The sequence below is a fragment of the Globicephala melas genome, chromosome 6 (assembly GCF_963455315.2).
Source record: "Globicephala melas chromosome 6, mGloMel1.2, whole genome shotgun sequence".
In the NCBI taxonomy this organism is placed as follows: Eukaryota; Metazoa; Chordata; class Mammalia; order Artiodactyla; family Delphinidae; genus Globicephala; species Globicephala melas.
The window spans coordinates 32,706,806-32,730,444 of NC_083319.1; the positions used below are offsets into that span (position 1 = coordinate 32,706,806).

A 23,639-nucleotide genomic window follows, 5' to 3' on the forward strand; every position below is an offset into this window, starting at 1 on the left:
GAACTATAGGAAGAATATTGGGCAGCAGGGAAGACCATGCTTCCAGTGCTATCATAATAAGGAAGCAAATTTCAGGCTGGTGGGAAAGATATCTTGGAGGCCGAGGTTCTTATATGCTTACTTTTTGAAGTGTAAGTTAATCTGGGTCTTGCCTATATGAAGGACACATGCAGAAGGTGGCTACTAGCCATTCTGTCAGCAAGAGATAATAATTTTGCTTTGGCTTCTCTCAGTCTATCCCTCTTTAGCGTTCATCTTTCCAGTTTGTATAACCCTGGGTAGTTAAAGCATTCCCATATGCATCACTTTCATTACTTAGCCGTTTGAGGGTTGTGTGGTATTGTGGAAAGTGTGTAAAATTAGGGATCAAAGGCATTAAGTTCAAAACCCACCTTATCACTCATTACCTGTGTGACTTGGGCCAATATTTAATCCTTTCTGAGTTCAACTTTCTTCCATGTAAAGTGGGAATAATAAGTGCCCTGCTTCCCTCCCAGGATTCTTATAAATAACAAATGAAAAATGTTTTGTGAAGTGTAAAGTTCAGTGCAGCCAAGAGTTGCCATCATTACTTGGGAAGCTCTTTCCTTACTTTCTTTAGTTGTGCTGCATCTTTCTCAAGTAATACGTAAAACAGACACCATGAGCTTTTTCCTTACCTTAAGCTGACACTGTAAGAGTCAGGGATTGGTGATGGTGTAAAGCTCAGGGATTGAGTAAAGACATCTATGGTCTGTTTTGCACATTACTTGACCCTCCTCTCCAAAAAGGGCAGAAAATTTGTTTTTTTTTTTAAACTACATTAAACTGTGCCCAATTTAAACTGCTTCATCCAAATGTCACACATTTAGGGTAGAAATAGGAATGATGGAAGGAAGCTACACAAAGGAAGATTTTATTCAATAATAAAAAAAAAAGTCCTCACAATTAGGGTAGCAAAAAACTTGGAGGGACTTCCTGAAGTGGCACTGAGTGGTTCCTGGCATATCATGGAGAGTTCTTAATAAATTATTACCTATCATTTATCTTACAGTTATTTCATAGAATTCCAGAGTAAGAAGGTACCAAGGATGCACTGCCCTTATCAAAATGATTTAGAAAGTGTTATCTCTTTTTCTACACCCCAGAAGAAATTATATAAAATTGGTGTCATTTCTTTCTTAAATGTTTAGGATAATTTATATCTGGGCATGGAGTTTTCTTTGTGGAATATTTTTTAATAGCATATTCAATTTATTTAATAGAAATAGAATTTTCACATTTCTAAAATTCATTTTGTTTCTGTTTTAGAAAGCTGTGCTCTAGGAATTTATCTATTTCATCAAAGTTTTCAGATTTATTGGCACAAAATTTTTCATAATACCTTGTTCCTATCATTTTTATTCCTGTAGGTTCAGTAGTGATGTACTCTCTTTTGTTCCTGATACAGCAAATTTGTCCATACTTCTTTTTACTTAATGAATCTTGCCAGGAGTTTATCAATTTTATCAGTCTTTTCAAGGAAACATACTTTGGTTTTGTTCATTCTGTTTTTTGTGTATTTGTTTTCTATTTCATTAATTTCTCCTCTTTATTGTTTTCTTCCTTCTTTTTAGAGTTTACTTTGCTGTTCTTTATTCTAAGTTCTTCAGATAGATACAAAGGTCATTGATTTTTAGTTATTATTTTCTAATATAAGCTTTTAGATTTATTTTCCTCTCAGTACAGTTATTTTTTCTTTTTCAGTACAGTTTTAACTTAACCTCTCCCAAGTTTTCATATGCTGTATAATTTTTATCATTCAATTAAACATACGTTTTAATTTCCATTATCATTACTTCTTTGACCCATGAGTGTTATAAGAATTATATTGCTTAATTTCCAAATATAGGGGAATTTTTGAGTCATCTTTTCATAACTGATATCTAAATTCCACTGTGGTCAGAAAACATGCTTTATTTCAATTATTTCAAATTTGTTAAAGCTTATGGTTTAGCATATGTCAATTTTAGTAACTGCTCCTCATGCACTTCAAAAGAGCGTATATTCCATCTTTGTCTGCAGTGTTCTGTATATTTCAATTAGGTTAAATTTGTTAATTGCATTAGTTAGGTCTTCTTTGTTTTTACTGATTTTTTCCTGCTATTTGTTATTCTGAGAAGTATATTAAGTTTTCCATAATGATGCACATTTAGCTATTTATTTTCATTCTGTAAAATTTAGCCTTATTTTGAAACTATATTATTGGGTGCATACAAATTTAGAAATTGTTATATCTTCCTGGTATAACAAACTTTTATTATTATCAAAAGTATCTGTTATTTCTGGCAATGATTTTTTTCTAAAAATTTACTTTGTCTGATATTTACATAGCTGTATCAACTATCTTTTGGTTAGTGTTTGTATGATATAGCTTCTCTATCCTTTTACCTTTAATCTTTCTCTGTACCTATATTTAAAACTCTTATAAGCACCTATGAATAAGTTTTATATTTTGTTTTTATTGTTTCTAATCTTTGTCTTCTAATAAAAGTATTTAGTATTTATATTTATGTAAATTATATATTTATATATATTTTAGTTTATGCCTATAATTAAAATTTTTTTCTATTCTCCCTGTTTTATGGTTTTTTTTTCTTTTTCCCCACTTTTGGATTAGCAAACTTCTTTTATTGTTACTGTTACATTTTCACTCTCTATTAGTTTGTATGTAGGATACTCTTCTACATACCCTCAAAACAAACATCAAAATCCATAGGCTCCTTTAGAAATTTTCTAATTGTCTTAATAATGTCTTTTGCAGATCCAGGATACAATCAAGGTCTTGTGTTGCATTTAGTCATCTTGTCACTTTAGTCTGGAATAGTTCTTTACTCTTCCCTTATCTTTCATGACATTGGCATTTTTGAAGAGTTTAGTCCCATAATTTTGTAGGATGTTTCCCAATTTGGATTTCTCTAATTCTTCTAATGATTAGATTCAGGTTATGTATGTTTGTCAGGAAAATCATAAAAGCGTTGACATGTTTGTTCTGTTCCATGCATCACACATCAGGTGGCATGTAATGTTGATTTATTCCATTACTGGTGATGTTTGGTTTTGTCACTTGGTTAAGATGGTGTCTGCAAGGTTATCCACTCTAAGATTGATTAATAGTGAGGGACCTTCAAGATGGTGGAGGAGTAAGACGTGGAGATCACCTACCTCCCCACAAATACATCAGAAATACATCTACATGTGGAACAACTCTTACAGAACACCTACTGAACACTGGCAGAAGACCTCAGACTTCCCAAAAGGCAAGAAACTCCCCATGTACCTGGGTAGGGCAAAAGAAAAAAGAAAAAACAGAGACAACAGGATAGGGACGGGACGTGCACCTCTGGGAGAGAGCTGTGAAGGAGGAAAAGTTTCCACACACTAGGAAGCCCCTTCACTGGCAGAGACGGGGGATGGGCGGCGGGGAGAAGCTTCAGAGCCACGGAGGAGAGCACAGCAACAGGGGTGCAAGGCGCAAAGTGGAGAGAATCCCGCACAGAGGATCGGTGCCGACCAGCACTCACTAGCCGGAGAGGCCTGTCTGCTCGGCAGCCAGGGTGGGTGGGGGCTAGGAGCTGAGGCTCGGGCTTCAGAGGTCAGATCCCAGGGAGAGGACTGGAGTTGGCTGCATGAACACAGCCGGAAGAGGGCTACTGCACCACAGCTAGCTGGGAGGGAGTACAAGAAAAGGTCTGGAGCTGCCTAAGAGGCAAGAACCATTGTTTGGGGATGCACGAGGAGAGGGGATTCAGAGCACCGCCTAAATGAGCTCCAGAGACAGGTGTGAGCCGCGGCTATCAGCATGGACACCTGGCATGAAACGCTCAGGCTGCTACTGCAGCCACCAAGAAGACTGTGTGCAAGCACAGGTCACTATCCACGCCTCCCCTCCCGGGAGCCTGTGCACCCCGCCACTGCCAGGGTCCCGTGATCCAGGGACAGCTTCCCCGGGAGAACACACTGTGTGCCTCAGGCTGTTGAAACATCATGCTGGCCTCTGCCACTGCAGGCTCGCCCCTCCCTCCCCCCAGCCTGAGTGAGCCAGAGACCCCTAATCAGCTGCTACTTTAACCCTGTCCTGTCTGGGCGGGGGAACAGACACCCTCAGGCAACCTACATGCAGAGGAGGGGCAAAATCCAAAGCCGAACCCCAGGAGCTGTGCAAACAAAGAAGAGAAAGGGAAACTTCTCCCAGCAGCCTCAGGAGCAGCAGATTAAATCTTGACAATCAACTTGATGTACCCTGCACCTATGGAATACCTGAAGAGACAAGGAATCATCCAAAATTGAGGTGGTGGACTTTGGGAGCAACTATAGACTTGGGGTTTGCTTTCTGAATCTAAATTGTTTCTGGTTTTATGTTTATCTTAGTCTAGTATTTAGAGCTTATTATCATTGGTAGATTTGTTTATTGATTTGGTTGCTCTCTTTATTTTATATATATATTTTTTCCTTTTTCTCTTTTTCTGAGTATGTATGTGTATGCTTCTTTGTATGGTTTTGTCTGTATACCTTTGCTTTTACCATTTGTCCTAGGGTTCTGCCTGTCCGTTTTCTTGGGGTTTTGGGGGTTAGTTTTCAGCGCTTGTTACCATTGGTGGATTTGTTTTTTCGTTTGGTTGCTCTCTTCTTTCTTTCTTTTTTTAAATAACTTTTTTATTTTTAATATTTTTAAAAATTCTTTATTTTAATAACTTTATTTTATTTTTTCTTTCTTTCTTTCTTTTTCTCACTTTTCTTCTGAGCCGTGTGGCTGACAGGGTCTTGGTGCTCCAGCTGGGTGTCAATCCTGAGCCTCTGAGGTGGGAGAGCCAATTTCAGGACATTTATCCACCAGAGACCTCCCAGCCCCATGTAATATCAAACAGTAAAAGGTCTCCCAGAGATCTCCATCTCAACGCTATGACCCAGCTCCACTCAATGACCAGCAAGCTACAGTGCTGGATACCCCATGCCAAACAACTAGCAAGACAGGAACACAACCCCATCCATTAGCAGGGAGGTTGCCTAAAATCATAATAAGTTCACAGACACCTCAAAACACACCACCAAATGCACTCTTGCCCACCAGAAAGAGAAGATCCAGCCTCATCCACCAGAGCACAGGCACCAGTCCCCTCCACCAGGAACGCTACACAACCAACTGAGCCAACCTTACCCACTGGGGGCAGACACCAAAAACAATGGGAACTATGAACCTGCAGCCTGCGAAAAGGAGACGCCACACACAGTAAGATAAGCAAAATGAGAAGACAGAGAAATGGCGCAGCAGATGAGGGAGCAAGGTAAAAACCCAACAGACCAAACAAATGAAGAGGAAATAGGCAGTCTGCCTGCAAAAGAATTCAGAGTAATGATAGTAAAGATGATCCAAAATCTTGGAAATACAATGGAGAAACTGCAAGAAACGTTTAACAAGGACCTAGAAGAACTAAAGAGCAAACAAACAATGATGAACAACACAGTAAATGAAATTAAAAATTCTCTAGAAGGAATCAACAGCAGAATAACTGAGGCAGAAGAACAGATAAGTGACCGGGCAGATAAAATAGTAGAAATAACTACCACAGAGCAGAATAAAGAAAAAAGAATGAAAAGAAATGAGGACAGTCTCAGAGACCTCTGGGACAGCATTAAACGCACTATCGTTCAAATTACAGGGGTCCCAGAAGAAGAAGAGAAAAAGAAAGGGACTGAGAAAATATTTGAAGAGATTATAGTTGAAACTTCCCTAATATGGGAAACGAAATAGTCAATCAAGTCCAGGAAGCTCAGAGGGTCCCATACAGGATAAACTCAAGGAGAAACATGCCAAGACACATATTAATCAAACTATCAAAAATAAATACAAAGAAAACATATTAAAAGCAGCAAGGGAAAAACAACAAATAACACACAAGGGAATCCCCATAAGGTTAACAGCTGAACTTTCAGCAGAACCTCTGCAAGCCAGAAGGGAGTGGCAGGACATATTTAAAGTGATGAAAGGGAAAAAACTACAACCAAGATTACTGTACCCAGCAAGGATCTCATTCAGATTTGACGGAGAAATTAAAATCTTAACAGGCAAGCAAAAGCTAAGAGAATTCAGTGCCACCAAACCAGCTTTACAACAAATGCTAAAGGAATTCTCTAGGCAGGAAACACAGGAGAAGGAAAAGACCTACATTAACAAACCCAAAACAATTAAGAAAATGGTAACAGGTACATACATATGGATAACAACCTTAAATGTAAATGGATTAAGTGCTCCAACCAAAAGACAGACGGGCTCAATGGATACAAAAACTAGACCCGTACATATGCTGTCTACAAGAGACCCACTTGAGACCTAGGGACATACAGACTGAAAGTGAGGGGATGGAAAAAGATATTTCTTGCAAATGGAAATCAAAAGAAAGCTGGAGTAGCAATTCTCATATCAGACAAAATAGACTTTAAAATAAAGACTATTGCAAGAGACAAAGAAGGACACTACATAATGATCAAGGGATCAATCCAAGAAGAAAATATAACAATTGTGAATATTTATGCACCCAACATAGGAGCACCTCAATACATAAGGCAAATGCTAACAGCCATAAAAGGGGAAAGAGACAGTAACACATTCATAGTAGGGGACTTTAACACCCCACTTTCACCAATGGACAGATCATCCAAAATGAAACTAAATAAGGAAACACAAGCTTTAAATGATGCATTAAACAAGATGGACTTAATTGATATTTATAAGACATTCCATCCAAAAACAACAGAATACACTTTCTTCTCAACTGCTCATGGAACATTCTCCAGGATGTTGGGTCACAAATCAAGCCTTGGTAAATTTAAGGAAATTGAAATCGTATCAGGAATCTTTTCTGACAACAACGCTATGAGACTGGATATCAATTACAGGAAAAAAAATCTGTAAAAAACACAAACACGTGGAGGCTAAACAGTACACTATTAAATAACCAAGAGATCACTGAAGAAATCAAAGAGGAAATCAAAAATACCTAGAAACAAATGACAATGAAAACACAGTGAACCAAAACCTATGGGATGCAGCAAAAGCATTCTAAGAGGGAAGTTTATAGCAATACAATCCTACCTCAAGAAACAAGAAACATTTCAAACAACCTAACCTTACACCTAAAGCAGTTAGAGAAAGAAGAACAAAAAAACCCCAAAGTTAGCAGAAGGAAAGAAATCATAAAGATCAGATCAGAAATAAATGAAGGAAATGATAGCAAAGATCAGTGAAACTAAAAGCTGGTTCTTTGAGAAGATAAACAAAATTGATAAACCATTAGCCAGACTAATCAAGAAAAAAAGGGAGAAGACTCAAATCAATAGAATTAGAAATGAAAACAAAGTAACAACTGACACTGCAGAAATACATAGGATCATGAGAGATTACTACAAGCAACTCTATGCCAATAAAATGGACAACCAGGAAGAAATGGACAAATTCTTAGAAAAGCACAACCTTCCAAGACTGAACCAGGAAGAAAAAGAAAATATAAACAGACCAATCACAAGCACTAAAATTGAAACTGTGATTGAAAATCTTTCAACAAACAAAAGCCCAGGACCAGATGGCTTCACAGGTGAATTCTATCAACATTTAGAGAAGAGCTAACACCTATCCTTCTCAAAGTCTTCCAAAATATAGCAGAGGGAGGAACACTCCCAAACTCATCCTATGTGGCCACATCACCCTGATACCAAAACCAGACAAAGATGTCAGAAAAAAGGAAAACTACAGGCCAATATCACTGATGAACATAGATGCAAATATCCTCAACCAAATAGTAGCAAACGGAATTGAACAGCACATTAAAAGGATCAAACACCTTGATCAAGTGGGGTTTATCCCAGGAATGCAAGAATTCTTCAATATATGCAAATGAATCAATGTGATACACCATATTAACAAATTGAAGAATAAAAACCATATGATCATCTCAATAGATGCAGAGAAAGCTTTCGACAAAATTCAACACTGATTTATGATAAAAACCCTGCAGAAAGTAGGTATAGAGGGAACTTTCCTCAACATAATGAAGGCCATATATGACAAACCCACATCCAACATCGTTCTCAGTGGAGGAAAACTGAAACCATTTCCACTAAGATCAGGAACAAGACAAGGTTGCCCACTCTCACCACTATTATTCAACATAGTTTTGGAAGTTTTAGCCACAGCAATCAGAGATGAAAAAGAAATAAAAGGAATCCAAATAGAAAAAAAACAAGTAAGGCTGTCACTGTTTACAAATGACATGATACTATACATAGAGAATCCTAAATATGCTACCAGAAAACTACTAGAGCTAATCAAAGAATTTGGTAAAGTAGCAGGATACAAAATTAATGCACAGAAATCTCTTGCATTCCTATATCCTAATGATGAAAAATATGAAAGAGAAATTAAGGAAACACTCCCATTTACCACTGCAACAAAAAGAATAAAATACCTAGGAGTAAACTTACCTAAGGAGACAAAAGACCTGTATGCAGAATTCTATAAGACACTGATGAAAGAAATTAAAGATGATACAAACAGATGGAGAGACACACCATGTTCTTGGATTTGAAGAAGGAATGTTGTGAAAATGACTATACTACCCAAAGCAATCTACAGATTCAATGCAATCCCTGTCAAACTACCAATGGCATTTTTCACAGAACTAGAACAAAAAATTTCTCAATTTGTATGGAAACACAAAAGACCCAGAATAGCCAAAGCAATCTTGAGAACAAAAAACAGAGCTGGAGGAATCAGGCTCCCTGACTTCAGACTATACTACAAAGCTACAGTAATCAAGACAGTATGGTACTGGCACAAAATCAGAAATATAGATCAATGGAACAGGATAGAAAGCTCAGAGATAAACCCACGCACATATGGTCACCTTATCTGTGATAAAGGAGGTAAAAATATACAATGGGGAAAAGACAGCCTCTTCAATAAGTGGTGCTGGGAAAACTGAACAGCAACCTGCAAAATATTGAAATTAGAACACTCCCTAACACAAACACAAAAATAAACTCAAAATGGATTAAAGACCTAAATGTAAGGCCAGACACTGTAAACCTCTTAGAGGAAAACATAGGCAGAACACTCTATGACATATATCACAGCAAGGTCCTTTTTGACGCACCGCCTAGAGAAATAGAAATACAAACAAAAGTAAACAAATGGGACCTAATGAAACTTAAAAGCTTTTGCACAGCAAAGGAAAGCATAAAGAAGATGAAAAGGCAACTCTCAGAGTGGGAGAATATATTTGCAAATGAAGCAACTGACAAAGGATTAATCTCCAAAATTTACAAGAAGTTCATGCATCTCAATATCAACAACACAAACAACCCAATCCAAAAATGTGCAGAAGACCTAAATAGACGTTTCTCCAAAGAAGATATACAGATTGCCAACAAACACATGAAAGGATGCTCAACATCACTAATCATTAGAGAAATGCAAATCAAAACTACAATGAAGTATCACCTCACACTAGTCAGAATGGCCATCATCAGAAAATCTACAAACAGTAAATGCTGGAGAGGGTGTGGAGAAAAAGAAACTGACTTGCACTGTTTGTGAGAATGTAAATTGATACAGCCACTATGGAGAACAGTATGGAGTTCCCTCAAAAAACTAAAAATAGAACTACTGTATGACCCAGCAAATCCCACTACTGGGCATATACCCTGAGAAAACCATAATTCAAAAAGAGTCATGTATCACAATGTTCATTGCAGCTCTATTTACAATAGCCAGGACATGGAAGCAACCTAAGTGTCCGTCGACAGATGAATGGATAAAGAAGATGTGGCACATATATACAATGGAATATTACTCAGCCATAAAAAGAAACGAAATTGAGTTATTTGTAGTGAGGTGGATGGACTTGGAGTCTGTCATACAGAGTGAAGTAAGTTAGGAAGAGAAAAACAAATACCACATGCTAACACATATATATGGAATCTAAAAAAAAAAAAAGTTCTGAAGAACCTAAGGGCAGGACAGGAATAAAGATGCAGACGTAGAGAGTGGACTTGAGGACGGGGGGACGGGGAAGTGTAAGCTTGGACGAAGTGAGAGAGTCGCATGGATATATATACACCACCAAATGTAGAACAGCTAGTGAGAAGCAGTTGCATAGCACAGGGAGATCAGCTCGGTGCTTTGTGACCACCTAGGGTGGTCGGATTGGGAGGATAGCGTGGAGACGCAGGAGGCAGGAGATATGGGGATATATGTATATGTATAGCTGATTCACTATGTTATAAAGCAGAAAGTAACCCACCATTGTAAAGGAATTATACTCCAATAAAGATGTTAAAAAAAAGATTAATAAATAGTGATTTTGTCGTTAATGAATAAGTATTTTGTATTCACTAATTGATAAATATTTTATGGGGTTATACCTTGGGATGAAATATCCTGTTCCCGTTAAATTTTCACCCATTAATGTAAGCATCCATTGATCATTTTGCCTGAATTATTACTCTGATAGTTACCAAATGACAATTTTCTAACTTTTATTATTCTGTATTTATTAGTTGGTATTCTAAGGTACAGTTTTTCCCTCTCTCCCATTTATTTTTTATTCATTCGTTTGTGTCAGTATGAATTACTAGATTATAATTTTATTTAATGAGTTATAATCTATGATTGTCAATAGTTATTTTGATGCTCATATTTTCCCTGATATTGGCAAGCGTGGGTATGGGTGTTTGGGAGACTAGAGACAGGTGGAAGGAGGGAACCCTTTCAAGCTAGCCTTCTGTAATTTTGACACGTTCCCAAGATTTTTGAGCACTTTCTTACTTTCTAGAACCACAAGATGTTCCTGACTCATCTTGTATTTTCGTTGTCCTAGCCCTGGAATCCTCTATCTTTCCAATGGGCTCTGATTCCTTTTATCAGAGAATATTAATATGATCATTGCTACTGGTATATCATGGATTCTAGACCCACTTGGTGGAAGTAGCTAGGAAATGTATTCATGTACACACCTTCACAGACTCACATAAATTATATCGATCTGTATGAAATGTCATGAGTTCACATTGATACATCCACCAACCCAACATCCTTTCCATATTTGAAACTCTTTTCTCTGACAGTGAGAAATCTGGGTCCCGTTATCCTCAATATATTTGCTTATTTACTAAATAACCCTGTATGTAACCACTCCTAGCCCATATGGTGTCTTTGTATGAAGTAGAAAAATATGTCCCTTCTGAGTAAATTCCACGTGTCCCAGGATGCATGGCTTTTTGAGTGAGAAGCTGGATTTCAGGCCCCACTAACCCCTCAGCTGGTTGCCTTTGTGCAGTGAACAACATTCATAACCTACAGCAACCCTGTCACTTTCAGTCTGTCTGCCTGACAGTTGTTCCTTAATTCTTCTTTTAGTATAATTAAAATTTATGTGTGACACTGACAGAAATGGCACAAATAAAAAGCAATTTGAGTCCAATAAGCTATTTTATTTTATTTTTAGCTAACTAGTATTTATAGGTATTTACTTTTACCTAGTCTAGTGTGTGGTTTCTTCAAAGTTACTCGTATTCTTAGGAATAGAGGGCTCAGGAAAATTTGGATGTGTAACTCCTCTCCGCTAAGCCCTGATGTTACTGTAGCTGGCACATGGCATATGTTTGGGCTGAGAAGGTTTAGAAAAGATAAAGTTAGGGGGAAAGCTCTGACAAATAAACAATGTTGGGAAGATGTGACATATTGGGATGGGGAGAGAGAGTACTAAATATACCCATCTGATAATATATAGATGGAAGTTGAAGGGACCGTGATTGGTCTATAGAGAATTTTAAGGGGATTATGCAATTCTTTAATTTCTTCCTTTTCTAGTTTTCTGATAAGCACTCAAATAGAGGGAAAGAAATTTTTTATTGTCCAACTTTAATGTTATTGCCTTCTTGAAATCTTCCGTAATGTCTACTGTATTTCCATAGTCCTAGCCTCAAATCATGGCAGAAATTTGGTTATGAGGTGACACAAACCTGAGATAGAGTGGAGAGGAAAGAGTCATCTAGGATCAAAGAGGGCACAGTGACAACAGTAAAAAATAGCTAGTACGTATTGGGCACTTACTTTGTGCCAAGCACTGTTCTATATGCTTTCCACGTGTTCCCTCATTTTAGCTCATAACTGCACGATAAGTAAGGTATTATGACTGTCATCCCTGTGGCACAGAGGAGGTAAAAGACTCAGAGATGTTGAGTAACTTGCTCAGGGTCAGATGGTTATTGAGGGGTGACGTGCATTCTCCAACCAGCAAGTAAACCCAGGTAGCCTGACCCTGGGGCTTAATAAGTGTACTGTGCTGCCTCTGCCAGTGGGCAGGGGAACTGAGGTCACCCAGTAGTTACCTTTCCTCCAGGAATCCTTGACTGTCTAGAAGCAAAGTTGGTTTTCAGAGGCCGACCAAGCATGGGTATGGATGTTTGGGGGGCTGGAGGCAGGTAATGAGAGGGTGTTTCCAATGACAGAACGAGGGCTAGACAGAGACAAGTGGGTGCTTTTGAAGAGGAGAATCTCTAAATATTTAATATTTTAGAAGGTTCAGGGAGAAACTGATTTTCTGGTAGTAAAAATGGTGTGCCTCTTTATGTTAAAAATGAGACTACTCAGTGTATCCTAACAATTTTATTTATTTAGAATTGTCTAGGAATTATGATTGTTCAGAATCAGATCAGCTTTGGGGGAGGTATATTAAAGTGTTCATATTTTTTTTTGATAGGTAAGAAGTGGATTTATTTAGAGAGAAACACACTCCACAGACAGAGTGTGGGCCATCTCAGAAAGTGAGAAAGGCACCAGGGTATGGGGTTGTCAGTTTTTATAGAACTGGGTAATTTCATAGGCTAATGAGTGCTATTTTCATAGGCTAAAATTGCTGGAGGAGTATTCCAGCTATTTTAGGAAGGGGCAGGGATTTCCAGGAATTGGGCCACCGCCCACTTTTTGATCCTTATGGTTGGTCTTGGAACTGTCATGGCACCTGTGGGTGTGTCATTTAGCTTGTTGATGTGAGTGTATACTGAGGCTCAAGGTCTAGTGGAAGTTGACTTGTCCGCCGTCTTGGACCCATTTGGTTCTGATCAGTTTATGTCATGTCCTCGGGCTATGTCATTCTTTCAAAGGTTGTGCCCTGCCTCCTTCCCTCCTGTTTTATTTCCCCCTCAGAGAGTTTACTCCCATATTCTTATGGGAAGCAGAAGGGTGATGGTCTGTCTTCAGTAACTGCTTCAAGGCTGAGTAGGGGCATCAACCTTGTCTGTCAGGGAGTAAAAATCTCCGATGCCTGATCTAGGGGCTCCAGGGGCAGGGCAGCTCCTTGTTTTAAGTCAGTATGGGCTGGAATCCTCACATAGCCATCATCTTGGTGTGGAACTGTTGTAATTGTTTCCATAGCCTTTCTGTGAATCTCTTTGATGATGAAGCACTTTTTGTAACAGCATCAGAGTACAAAAATATCTATAAATGACAAAAGACTTAAAAGTCATGGTTAAACATCTGATTACAGTGTAATCGATAAAGAAACTTGGTCACAATAACCAGAATTACGAATTATTACATTTAACTTAACATACCAAATAATCCTAGTTATATATTTCTCTTTAAGATACCTCAGGGGACCTATAAAGTACCCTAAAGTTAGCTGGAAATCAAAAGAAACTTAATTAAAATTTGATATTTGGGAAGTTTGTCAAAAAGTTTTAAAACACTTGATCAAATAAGATCATAGGTCACTGTGAGACAATACTTATTCCTTAACCAAAGTTACAAAAGATCTCAAAAGCAAATACAAGTCACTTAAAGGCAAAGAAACTCACACAATCTGTTGTCAAAAGCAGCATTTCAAGAATACTTTGGAGGAAGAAACCAAATCCAGTCTTGTGCTGGCCCATTCCTAACAAAATCCATTTACCCAACTAAATTCAATCCAGTCTTAGAAAATTCTGATCATGCGTAACTCTTTTCAGTATTTTTCATTCTTCACACCTTCTCTTACTAAAAACACATATCTTACTTTTCTTAAAAGTTTTTTTCACATTGAATTACTTTTCTTGTTGACAAATTTGTAACAGATAGAATAAGGTCTTATTTGACCTCTAATAAACCTAGGTACAACAGAAGTAGTATAGTTAGCATTGATGACTCTAACACGCCTATATTAATCAAACCAACAAGTTTAAGCCACCTTCAATAGCAGATATCAGTTTAGTATTAAATATTTTCCAGATGACGTGAACCTGAAATTTATTCTGGCCAGATTGTTTTCTATTTCTGAGTATTTACATAAGGGCTTAATTTTAAAAAAACAATTAAGTAGAGCTCTTTTACGATTAATTTTTGGCAATACCATATACCTACAACGCACATATAGATACATATGAACACACAAACAAACACAGAGGCCTCATAGTTCCCATTCCAAAATTTCAGCCCTAAGTCAGGTACAACATAAAATTTGCCATCAGTTACAAGGGGTTGGATTCAAATTGGGCTTCTAGCAGATGGAACAGATCAATCTAGCAGATGGAACTAGTGTTTACAGACAAGACACTTAAGATTTCTATTTATCCTTGACAAGTCAAGTTCTAAATTACTTTACCCTCTTCTTAAAATTTGCAGTTTAAAAAGATGGCAGAGAGAAGAGTTCCTGAGAAGACCAGATAGGACATTTGCATCTCAAAGGTACAGGCAAGTTCCTCCTGAGATGACTTTGTTTCCCCTTTGTTTAATATTTGCAAGCCTCTTAAGATAAATAGGGGAGGTTTGAGGAGTGGTAAAAGGATTCCTGGGTTTTGGATTATTTTTGGAGCCACACCTCTGGCCCTATAAAGACTACATTTGTAAGACAAGGACAGTTTTGTTTTCTTTGTCAAAGAATTGGGTGGTTACCTCAATGATACTGAAGGACTGACATACCCATTCACCTAAGTTGGAAAGTTTTACTTTTCCTCATTTAGCTTAGGGGAGAAGGCCTCTTCCAAAATTCCTGTCAGGCTCTGAATATCAGCTATGGTCAGTTTAGTCAGACCAGTGGCCTCCTATTTTGATAATCTACTTACAAACATTTCTGAGGGTCTTCCCTAGGTTTAAGAAATGTGTACCTTATATTTAGACACTGTGTAACCCTTTTTACTTAATAATCACCAGCTGGATATCTTTGGCTAAGCCCAGAACCTCGATATTCCACATTCCAGGGTCTACTATGGCTTCTGTTTCAGCTTCAGATTTTATCTGTTCTTTTTTGCTTTTTGTTAGAACCATTTGGTGATGAGGGTGGTTCCCTTGCCCCTCGAGAAACAGAGTGACCCCTAACATAGTTAATAAATCACTTCCCACTAAAGGGATGGGACAGTCAGGCACAAACAGAAAGGCATGTAATAACAGCTGGCCGTTGATCTTGCACAAAAGGAGTTCCAGGGAAGTGTGCCTGTGTCTCTTCCCTGACAACCCAATTACATATTCCTTATGATTGCCAGAGTTTCCAGTCCTTTGGGTTAAGATCAAGAAGGTTGCACCAGTGTCTATAAGAAATTCTATCAAGTGGCCCGCCACATCAATGACCACCCAAGGCTCGACATTAGTTATGTAGTTGGTATCTCTAGGCAGAGCCACTTTCGGCTTTGGGCCCCTTCAGTCTTCTGATTGCAAAACCATCAATAGCCGAGGGGCCCCCTTCGCTCTCTGGCATCTGGGGCATTCCCTCTTCCAATGCCCTGGCTGTATGCAAAGGGCACATCGATCACAATCCTCACTCCAGTGCCCTTTTTGTCCACACAGGGTATGCTGGCCTTGTATGGGTACCCATGGGCCTTGTGGTCTGCCAGGGCCAGATTGGTCCAGAAAAACCGGCTTCCCCTTTAGTGGTCTCTGAGTGGACAAAGCCACTGCAATCATTTGGGCCTTTTTCATATTTCTCTGGGTGCGTTCAGTCTTTTTGGCCATATCCCTATTACTGAAAACCAAATAAGCCAATTGGGACAAAACAATCACTGGAGTCTGAGGACCAGCAGTTGCTTTCTGAATTTCACGCCTGATGTCTGGGGCAGACTGAGCTATGAAATGCGTAGTCAAAAGGACCTGTACCTAGCAGGAGGAGGGATCCACGTTTGTTCAGGATCCATGGCCTGTAGGGTGGGTCAGTTAAAATGTCCTCTGTGTCCTTCCTAGAGTTATCCCTCTGAGCTATACACACCTTAAATTCCTTTTGGATTTCATTGCCTAGATGCAAGGCCATGAAAATTTGAATATACGGTACTTCACTTCATTTTAAATTTCCTAACTCATATTGTGGCCAAACCTGATTACATAACCTAATAAGTTTTTTCCTTTTAATTCCTGTTGTCCACATCTTTCCCAATCCCAGAGTATATGGCCCAGAGGGGTATTGGTTGGGATTGATGCAGCCTGACCCACTTCATACAAGCCTGAGGTGACGTCTCTAACTCCCAGGCTATCCAAAATTCCACTCTTAAGTCAAAATCCACTGCGCAATTTGGTCAGAAGATTTGCACTTATGATTTTAGACGCTATCCCTTCCAAGGTAGTCTCCCAGCCAGTGTTAGTTCCCAAAAAGTCGCAAAAAAAATGTCACAGAAGACATCCCCAACAGTGTTGACGATGAGCAGGAGTTGGTCTAGCTATCAGTTGGGAATAAAGGGTCAGCATTTGTAAGGGTCAGAGGGAGAGGAGTAAAAGCAATAAAGAGTACACCTTGGTGGTCACACAGGTCTTCTGGGGTTAACAGAAGAAAGAAAGAAATAGAGCAGGAATGAATAAGAACACAAGAATGTAGGAGAAAAACCTCAGAGTCAAGGAGAAGAGTATAGAGATGAACAGTTCTGTCCTGGACCTGCTGTTGGATGTGCGTAAGTATACGGGGTTGACCTGCCAGTCAAAAATGAGCAGACAGCAGCAGAGCTTCCTCCCCAGTGTGCCTGGTTTGTGGCATCCCATGGGCCTCTGTAGGACCAAGACCTAACTCTCAAACATTTTCTTACCTTATCACTGTCCCTTCGTGGTCACCAGCTGAAATCGTGCACCTCAGATTGAGACTTGAACCCACACGGCCGGGACTCAAATCCGGCCAAAACCCAGACTGGGATTCAAACCCACACTGCTGGGACTCGAACCCACGCTGTTGGGACTCGAACCCAGCCAAAACCCAGATTGGGACTTGAACCCACGCTGCCAGGACTCAAACCCAGCCAAAACCCACAGTCTTCCAACTGAGATCACACACCTGGTTTCAGGACTTAATGAAGCTCAGGTTCTTGATGTCTCATCGCAGAAAGAATTCAGTGAGAGGCAAAGTAATAGGTAAGAAGTGGATTTATTTAGAGAGAAACACACTCCACAGACAGAGGGCGGGCCATCTCAGAAGGTGAGAAAGGCCAAGTGTTTACATTTGAAATAATAAAATGAATCCCTCATTCCCAGTGAACGGCACTGCACCGTGAACTATTTGGTTTTAACTGGCTGGTCTCAGAGTTGGTGGTGTATCCAGTAGTTTCACCGTATACTTTGCACATGCAAAAAATGAAAATGCTCACCTTGGATTGGCTAACGCCAGTTGAGAACACTTTTTAAATTTCTATTCCAATGTGTTAACGTTGTTTTCAGCGGGTCCAACTTACATTTTGCCAGTTATTTAAAGGATTCATGTAGAAACCTGAGTTTTCAGGTGCCATATTACTATTTTTCTAATGTTTTATCATCCCTTATAGATTGGTATCCCAAGCAGCTAGAGCTAGAACAGGTTATAGCAGGCTGTAAGAAGTCTCAATGTTAATCTCTTCTAACAAACTCATGAAAGTTTGAATCCTTTCCTTAGATATGATCAGTAGGCTGAGCAACCTTAGCAGCTGTGGTGAGCAGTGAAGTGAAACACTGGCTGAGAGTTTGAACTTCTTGACATGTTATGTCTCTTCTAAACATTAGAGTCTGTGAGTTTACAACTTTGTATATGGATGACCCAGGACCAGGAAAAAGTGCCTCAGGGAAATTTCTGGGACTGGTTTAGTGTATGAAATCCAGTGATCATGTGATGAACAGGTGAGATAGAGATGAGCTAGGCAGCTCCACATTCATGGATGTTGAAATCTATTTGGTAAATATGTGGGTGATATTTATCACAGACAAAAAGCAGGGAGAATGAATTCCCATGTAGTTGGTCTAGGAAGATTGTGCCCCGTAATTCTTCTCAAGACTTATCTTCATCCAGCCGTCATCTCCAGGCAGCTGCATCAACATCATCACCATCATCACCACCACCATCATTAGAATTGGCAATTTTTGAGACTTCTAATGTGCCAGCTTCTGCTTACACTTATACTTGTGATTTCTTTCCTTGATTTTTCAGTATCTGAGGACTTATCTTTATTTTGAGACCATATATGTATTTTTAAATGTTTATTTATATTTCTCAACATATATGTGTTGAAAGTGAGGAGAAGAATCAGTTAATTACAGCTCAGTTTGCCATGTTGATGGCAATCTCCCACAGAAATTCGTTTATCCATTCAACAATTATTTAGTAATTGCCTCCTATGTGGCGGGTACCACTTTACGTGTTAGGGATAAAAGGGACAAAGATCCTGGCCTTCATGAAGCTTAGATTCCTATAGAAATCTACTCAGCACTTACTATGTGCCAGGAGACTATTCCAGGCTTTACATCTATTAACTCATTGGATCATCACAGTCATCCTGTGAGAGAAGTGTCATTATTGTATCCATTTTACAGATGAGGAAACTGAGACATACAAAGGTTAAGTCACTTTCCCAAGGTCATGCTGATAGTATAAGAGCTAGGCAGTGCAGATGCCATGTCCATGGCTTAACCACTATACTGTACAGCCTTTCTGTATGTGAATCTATGCCTAGAATATGGTGGGCTCTTGATATTTATTTGGTGAATGATGAAATGATTGAATGACCACACTGTACTATATCACCTGTAGTTTGTCTATCCTCTAGCAGATTCTGAGTTCTTTGAGGATAGGAACAATGTCTTCTTTTACTTTGTCTATAGTGCCAAAGACAGGGCCTGCATGGAGTACCTGCTCAGTAAAATATTGAACACTGGAATGAATGAACTGCCAGATGGTTCCTGGAATGACAATGATTCTCAACTTTAACATGCATAAGAGTAACCTGGGAGTCTGGCAAAATGGAGGTTGCAGGATTGCACCCTCAGGTCTTGGAATCTTCATTTTTAATGGGCCCCAGAGGTGGTCTGAGTACCTTCCTCTGACCACACTGTGTAGGGGCTGTCAGTGAATAACTGAGAGCCATGGAGCACCACAGTTGGTTGGTAGGTCACTGAAGTCTTGACAGTTTGGAAGCTTTGAAGCCTCATTTTAGAGAAAACCCTTGAAAACCAGCAAGGAGTGATTTACTCCCCAGAGAACCCAGGGAAATTGCCTTCGATACATAGTGACTCAGACCTGTGGAGTGTCAAGTCTAAGATTTGATGTTCCACAGATTGTCATAAAGAGATACATTCTGCCCATGTAACATTGCTGAGCAAGGCACCTACAGGTTTATCAGAACACATCCCAATTCTTGTCATAAGTGATGGTTTGAACAGCAGTGTTGATATTTGGAAGTCTTGGTGTAGGCAACATCAGAGAACAGAAGTTTAAATCGTGGAAGGCTATTATATAATAAAATGAACCATGGGTAAAGAATCCTTTCTCTTAACTGGTCCCCATTGTTTTCATCTGCTAAATGAGGTTGAATTAAATGATCTCTGAAGGTCTTTCCATAATATTTGTAATAATATTTGTCATTTATTGCATGCCTACTGTGTGCCATGTGCTATTTTGGGACTTTACTTTTTTTTTTTTTTCTGTACGCGGGCCTCTCACTGTTGTGGCCTCTCCCATTGCGGAGCACAGACTCCGGACGCGCAGGCTCAGCGGCCATGGCTCACGGGCCCAGCTGCTCCGCGGCGTGTGGGATCTTCCCGGACCGGGGTACGAACCGGTGTCCCCTGCCTCAGCAGGCGGACTCTTAACCACTGCGCCACCAGGGAAGCCCGGGACTTTACCTTTATTGTTTCTAGTAGCTAATTCTCAGACTAATGTAACAATATTGTCATTACGCTCCCAGAGAGATGTGTTATTTTTTAATCTAATATTTATTGATAGCTTCCTGTGTGCCAGGCATCAGGCTAGACACTGAGTACTTTGCCAGGCACTGAAGCATAAGGTGCCCAGTGTCACAAAGCTAGGAAGTAGTAGGGTGGGAATCCACCTCAGGTATGTTAACCTGAAGTCTAAGCTCTTTCTTGTTGCTCTCACACATTTCTTCTAAGACTCCATGTCTATAAAGTATGTGTGAGATCACTGACATTTTTTTCCTAATTCCTGTGCTATAGTGATTCCTGTAGGTACACATTAGAATCATCCACAACTCTACTTCAAACTGATTAGATAACTATCTCTAGGGGAGGAGAAAGGGAGGGGAGGGAAAAATCAATGTCTTGTTTTAACAATTCCCCAGGTGATTCAAATGTGCTTCCAGAATTGAACACCAAATACTATACATTCTAATTTTTAAAAAACACATTTATTTTTAATTGATGTAAAGTACACAACATAAAATTTACCATCTTAACCATTTTTAAGTGTACAGTTTAGTAGTGTTAAGTACATTCACATTGTTATGCAGCTAATCTCCAGAACTCTTTTAATCTTCCCAAACAGAAGCTCTGAACCCACTAAACGATAATTGCTCATTCCCCCGCCTAGCCCCTAGCAACCACCATTCTATTTTCTGTCTCTATTAATTTACCCATTCTAGGTACTTGATATAAGTGGATTACACTATTTGTCTTTTTGTGACTGATTTATTTCACTTAACCTAATGTCCTCAAGGTTCATCCGTGTTGTATCATGTGTCAGAACTTCCTTTTTAAGACTGGATAATACTCCATTGTATGTATATTCCACATTTTGTTTAGCTATTCATCCATCAATGGACATTTCCAACTTTTGGCTATTGTGAACAAATGCTACTATGAACACGGGTGTATAAATATCTGTTCAAAACCCTGATTTCAATTCTTTTGAATACATACCCAGAAGTGGAATTGCTGGATCATATGGTAATTCTATTTTTAATTTTTTGAGGAACTGCCACATTGTTTTCCACAGCGGCGGCACCATTTTACATTCCCAACAGTGCCCAAGGGCTCCAATTTCTCCACACCCTCATCAACACTTGTAAGTTTCTATTTTTTGATGGTAACCATCCTAAAGGGTATGAGGTGGTAGATTCTAGTTTTTAAATCCAATTATATTTATGTGGGAGAGGCTATCACTTAGTTTTAGTTTTAGTTATTTGTCTCTAAATCTTTAAATGATTTCACTTTCATTTTGCATTATTTTTCTTCCCACATTTGGAGAATCTCTCCAGATTCAGTATTGACCACTTTTCTCAGAACTACGGGAAGGGGTTGATGTTGAGGAGGTACTGGATGGGATCTCTGCTTTCTAGTTGCTTATGATATCTGGCTGGGAGCTTGCCTGTAGCCTTACTGGATTTTTGTCCTGGTTCAAGTCATACCTGCTCCTAACTGGTGGCTAATTTGTTCAAGTCCTTGAAAGATGGAGATAGCTAAATACACACTGTAGCCAAGTGAAATGTGAGAAGCTATTCCATGTAGAATAAGTAGAGTGAATTGTGGAGCTCAGAATGGGTATAGTATTTTGGAAGGAAGACTGGTCTGATTAGAACTAAAATTCATGTCGGTAAAAGGTGGGAAATAATGTCAGATCAGTCAAAGCCAGATTTGGCAGGATCTTGAAAGTCAGGTGGGGCATTTGGAATTGTTGGGGCAGGTTGCAGGGCTGTCAATCAGGGCAGTGTACGACAGGCCATTAGCAGTGTCTGCATTGGTGGGATGGAGAGGAGGATGCTGTACCAGGTGAGTGGTCACATAGACAAGAGCATCATCAAGAATGCTAGACTAGAAAGGCAAATCTAAAAGTTATCTTCAAAGGAGAAATTGTAAGCTTTGACGATAGGTTGAATATGAGAACTCTGAGAGGGAGAAGCAGCTTCTTTTAAAACTATGAACATTCTGGGGATGAAGTGTTATCTTTTCAAAGGAGATTGTAGTTGTGGGGAAAGAGCCCCAATATTGATATTAGGCTTATATTTGACTGCAAGAGACAGAAACCCCAAAATATCAATGACTTAAATAAGATGGGAGTTTATATTTCTGTCGCTAAAACAAAGTCCAGAAATGAGAAGACCACAATTCAAATAACTGGCCAGGGTTCCCATGGTCACATCAGCCTCCTTGTTGACAAAACCAGACTCATCCTCCTGCCTACCTTTGCTCCTTCTCCTCCTTTCACTTTCATTGACTGTTAAAATCCAGACTTTATCCCATTTGATTCCCCACAATCAGCCATGAGTAAATGCCATTGTACATCTGCCATGTGTCTTTTTTTTTTTTTTTTTTTTTTTTTTGCGATACGCGGGCCTCTCACTGTTGTGGCCTCTCCCGTTGTGGAGCACAGGCTCCGGACGCACAGGCTCAGCGGCCATGGCTCACGGGCCCAGCTGCTCCGCGGCGTGTGGGATCTTCCCGGACCGGGGCACAAACCGGTGTCCCCTGCATCGGCAGGCGGACTCTCAACCACTGTGCCACCAGGGAAGCCCAGCCATGTGTCTTTGATCTCCGCTTTCATTCATCCTCTCCCACTTCAGCCCTGGCTTCAGCTCTCTCCTTTGGACCTTTACCACAACCTCCTCAAATTGTCTTCCAGTCTCTCCTCTAATCCATCCTTCTCATGGCTGCCAAGTTAGCCTTTCCAGAGCGCACATCACTCCTGACTCACAGCCCTTTGATGATCTCTGCTGTAGCTTCTAGAATAGTTAGAAATTTTCAGCTTGACATTCAAGGCTCCAGGTCAGTTAGCTAAAATCTTGCCTCCTAAAACAATGGCTTAATTTCATTTTAACATCCTCGTTTTAATCTCATCTAATTTTCAAAACACTTTAAGGGAGATGACTTTTAGGTAAATTTCTCTTTAAGAGAATTAATGATAAGGAGAAACCACTTTTGTTGAAGTGTTTTCACATTCAAGGCCAAATAACAAGCTGACTGCGCTCTACTTTTTTCAAATGTAGTCCAATTTTGTCTTATTAGATCAAGTCTATGTTCCTAGTTTACCAAAGATCTGTGAGTTTTTTGGATTCTCTTTTGGTCCCTGCAAGTCAGAATTAGGAAGTTAGATCTAAGAAGGGTGGGCCTGCCACCCAGAAACAGGCCTGGCTGAGGGGCTGGAGGAGCCTGAGAGCTCATGCTTTTGTGAAGTGTGCCCTGCCCCAGATGATGCTGGGAAAGAGATATGATCTTCCCCCTCTGTTCGGAGGAGGGAGCAAAGGATGGGCAATGGGAAGGGTATTTGTGTTTTAGGGCAGCATCTCTCTGGGCCTGACTTGAAATGGATGTCTCAGCTGTAATGCTTACTCTTATGTGACTGTGGCGTTTTGTCTTACATCTCTGCCCTCAGTTGCCTAATCCATGAAATGGAGACTAATCATAGGAATCCCCCCCCCCCCCTTCT

General features: G+C 39.6%; 1 long non-coding RNA gene across 2 annotated transcripts in view; it reads left to right on the forward strand.

Annotated features, from left to right (window-relative positions):
• LOC115838693 (uncharacterized) overlaps positions 1 to 23,639 on the forward strand; it is a 615,736-nt gene that overhangs the window by 286,506 nt on the left and 305,591 nt on the right. For both annotated transcript variants that reach the window (XR_009564271.1, XR_011377532.1), the window contains exon 4: positions 14,675 to 14,737. This is a non-coding gene — a long non-coding RNA (uncharacterized lncRNA). The remainder of the gene's footprint in view (positions 1 to 14,674; positions 14,738 to 23,639) is intronic.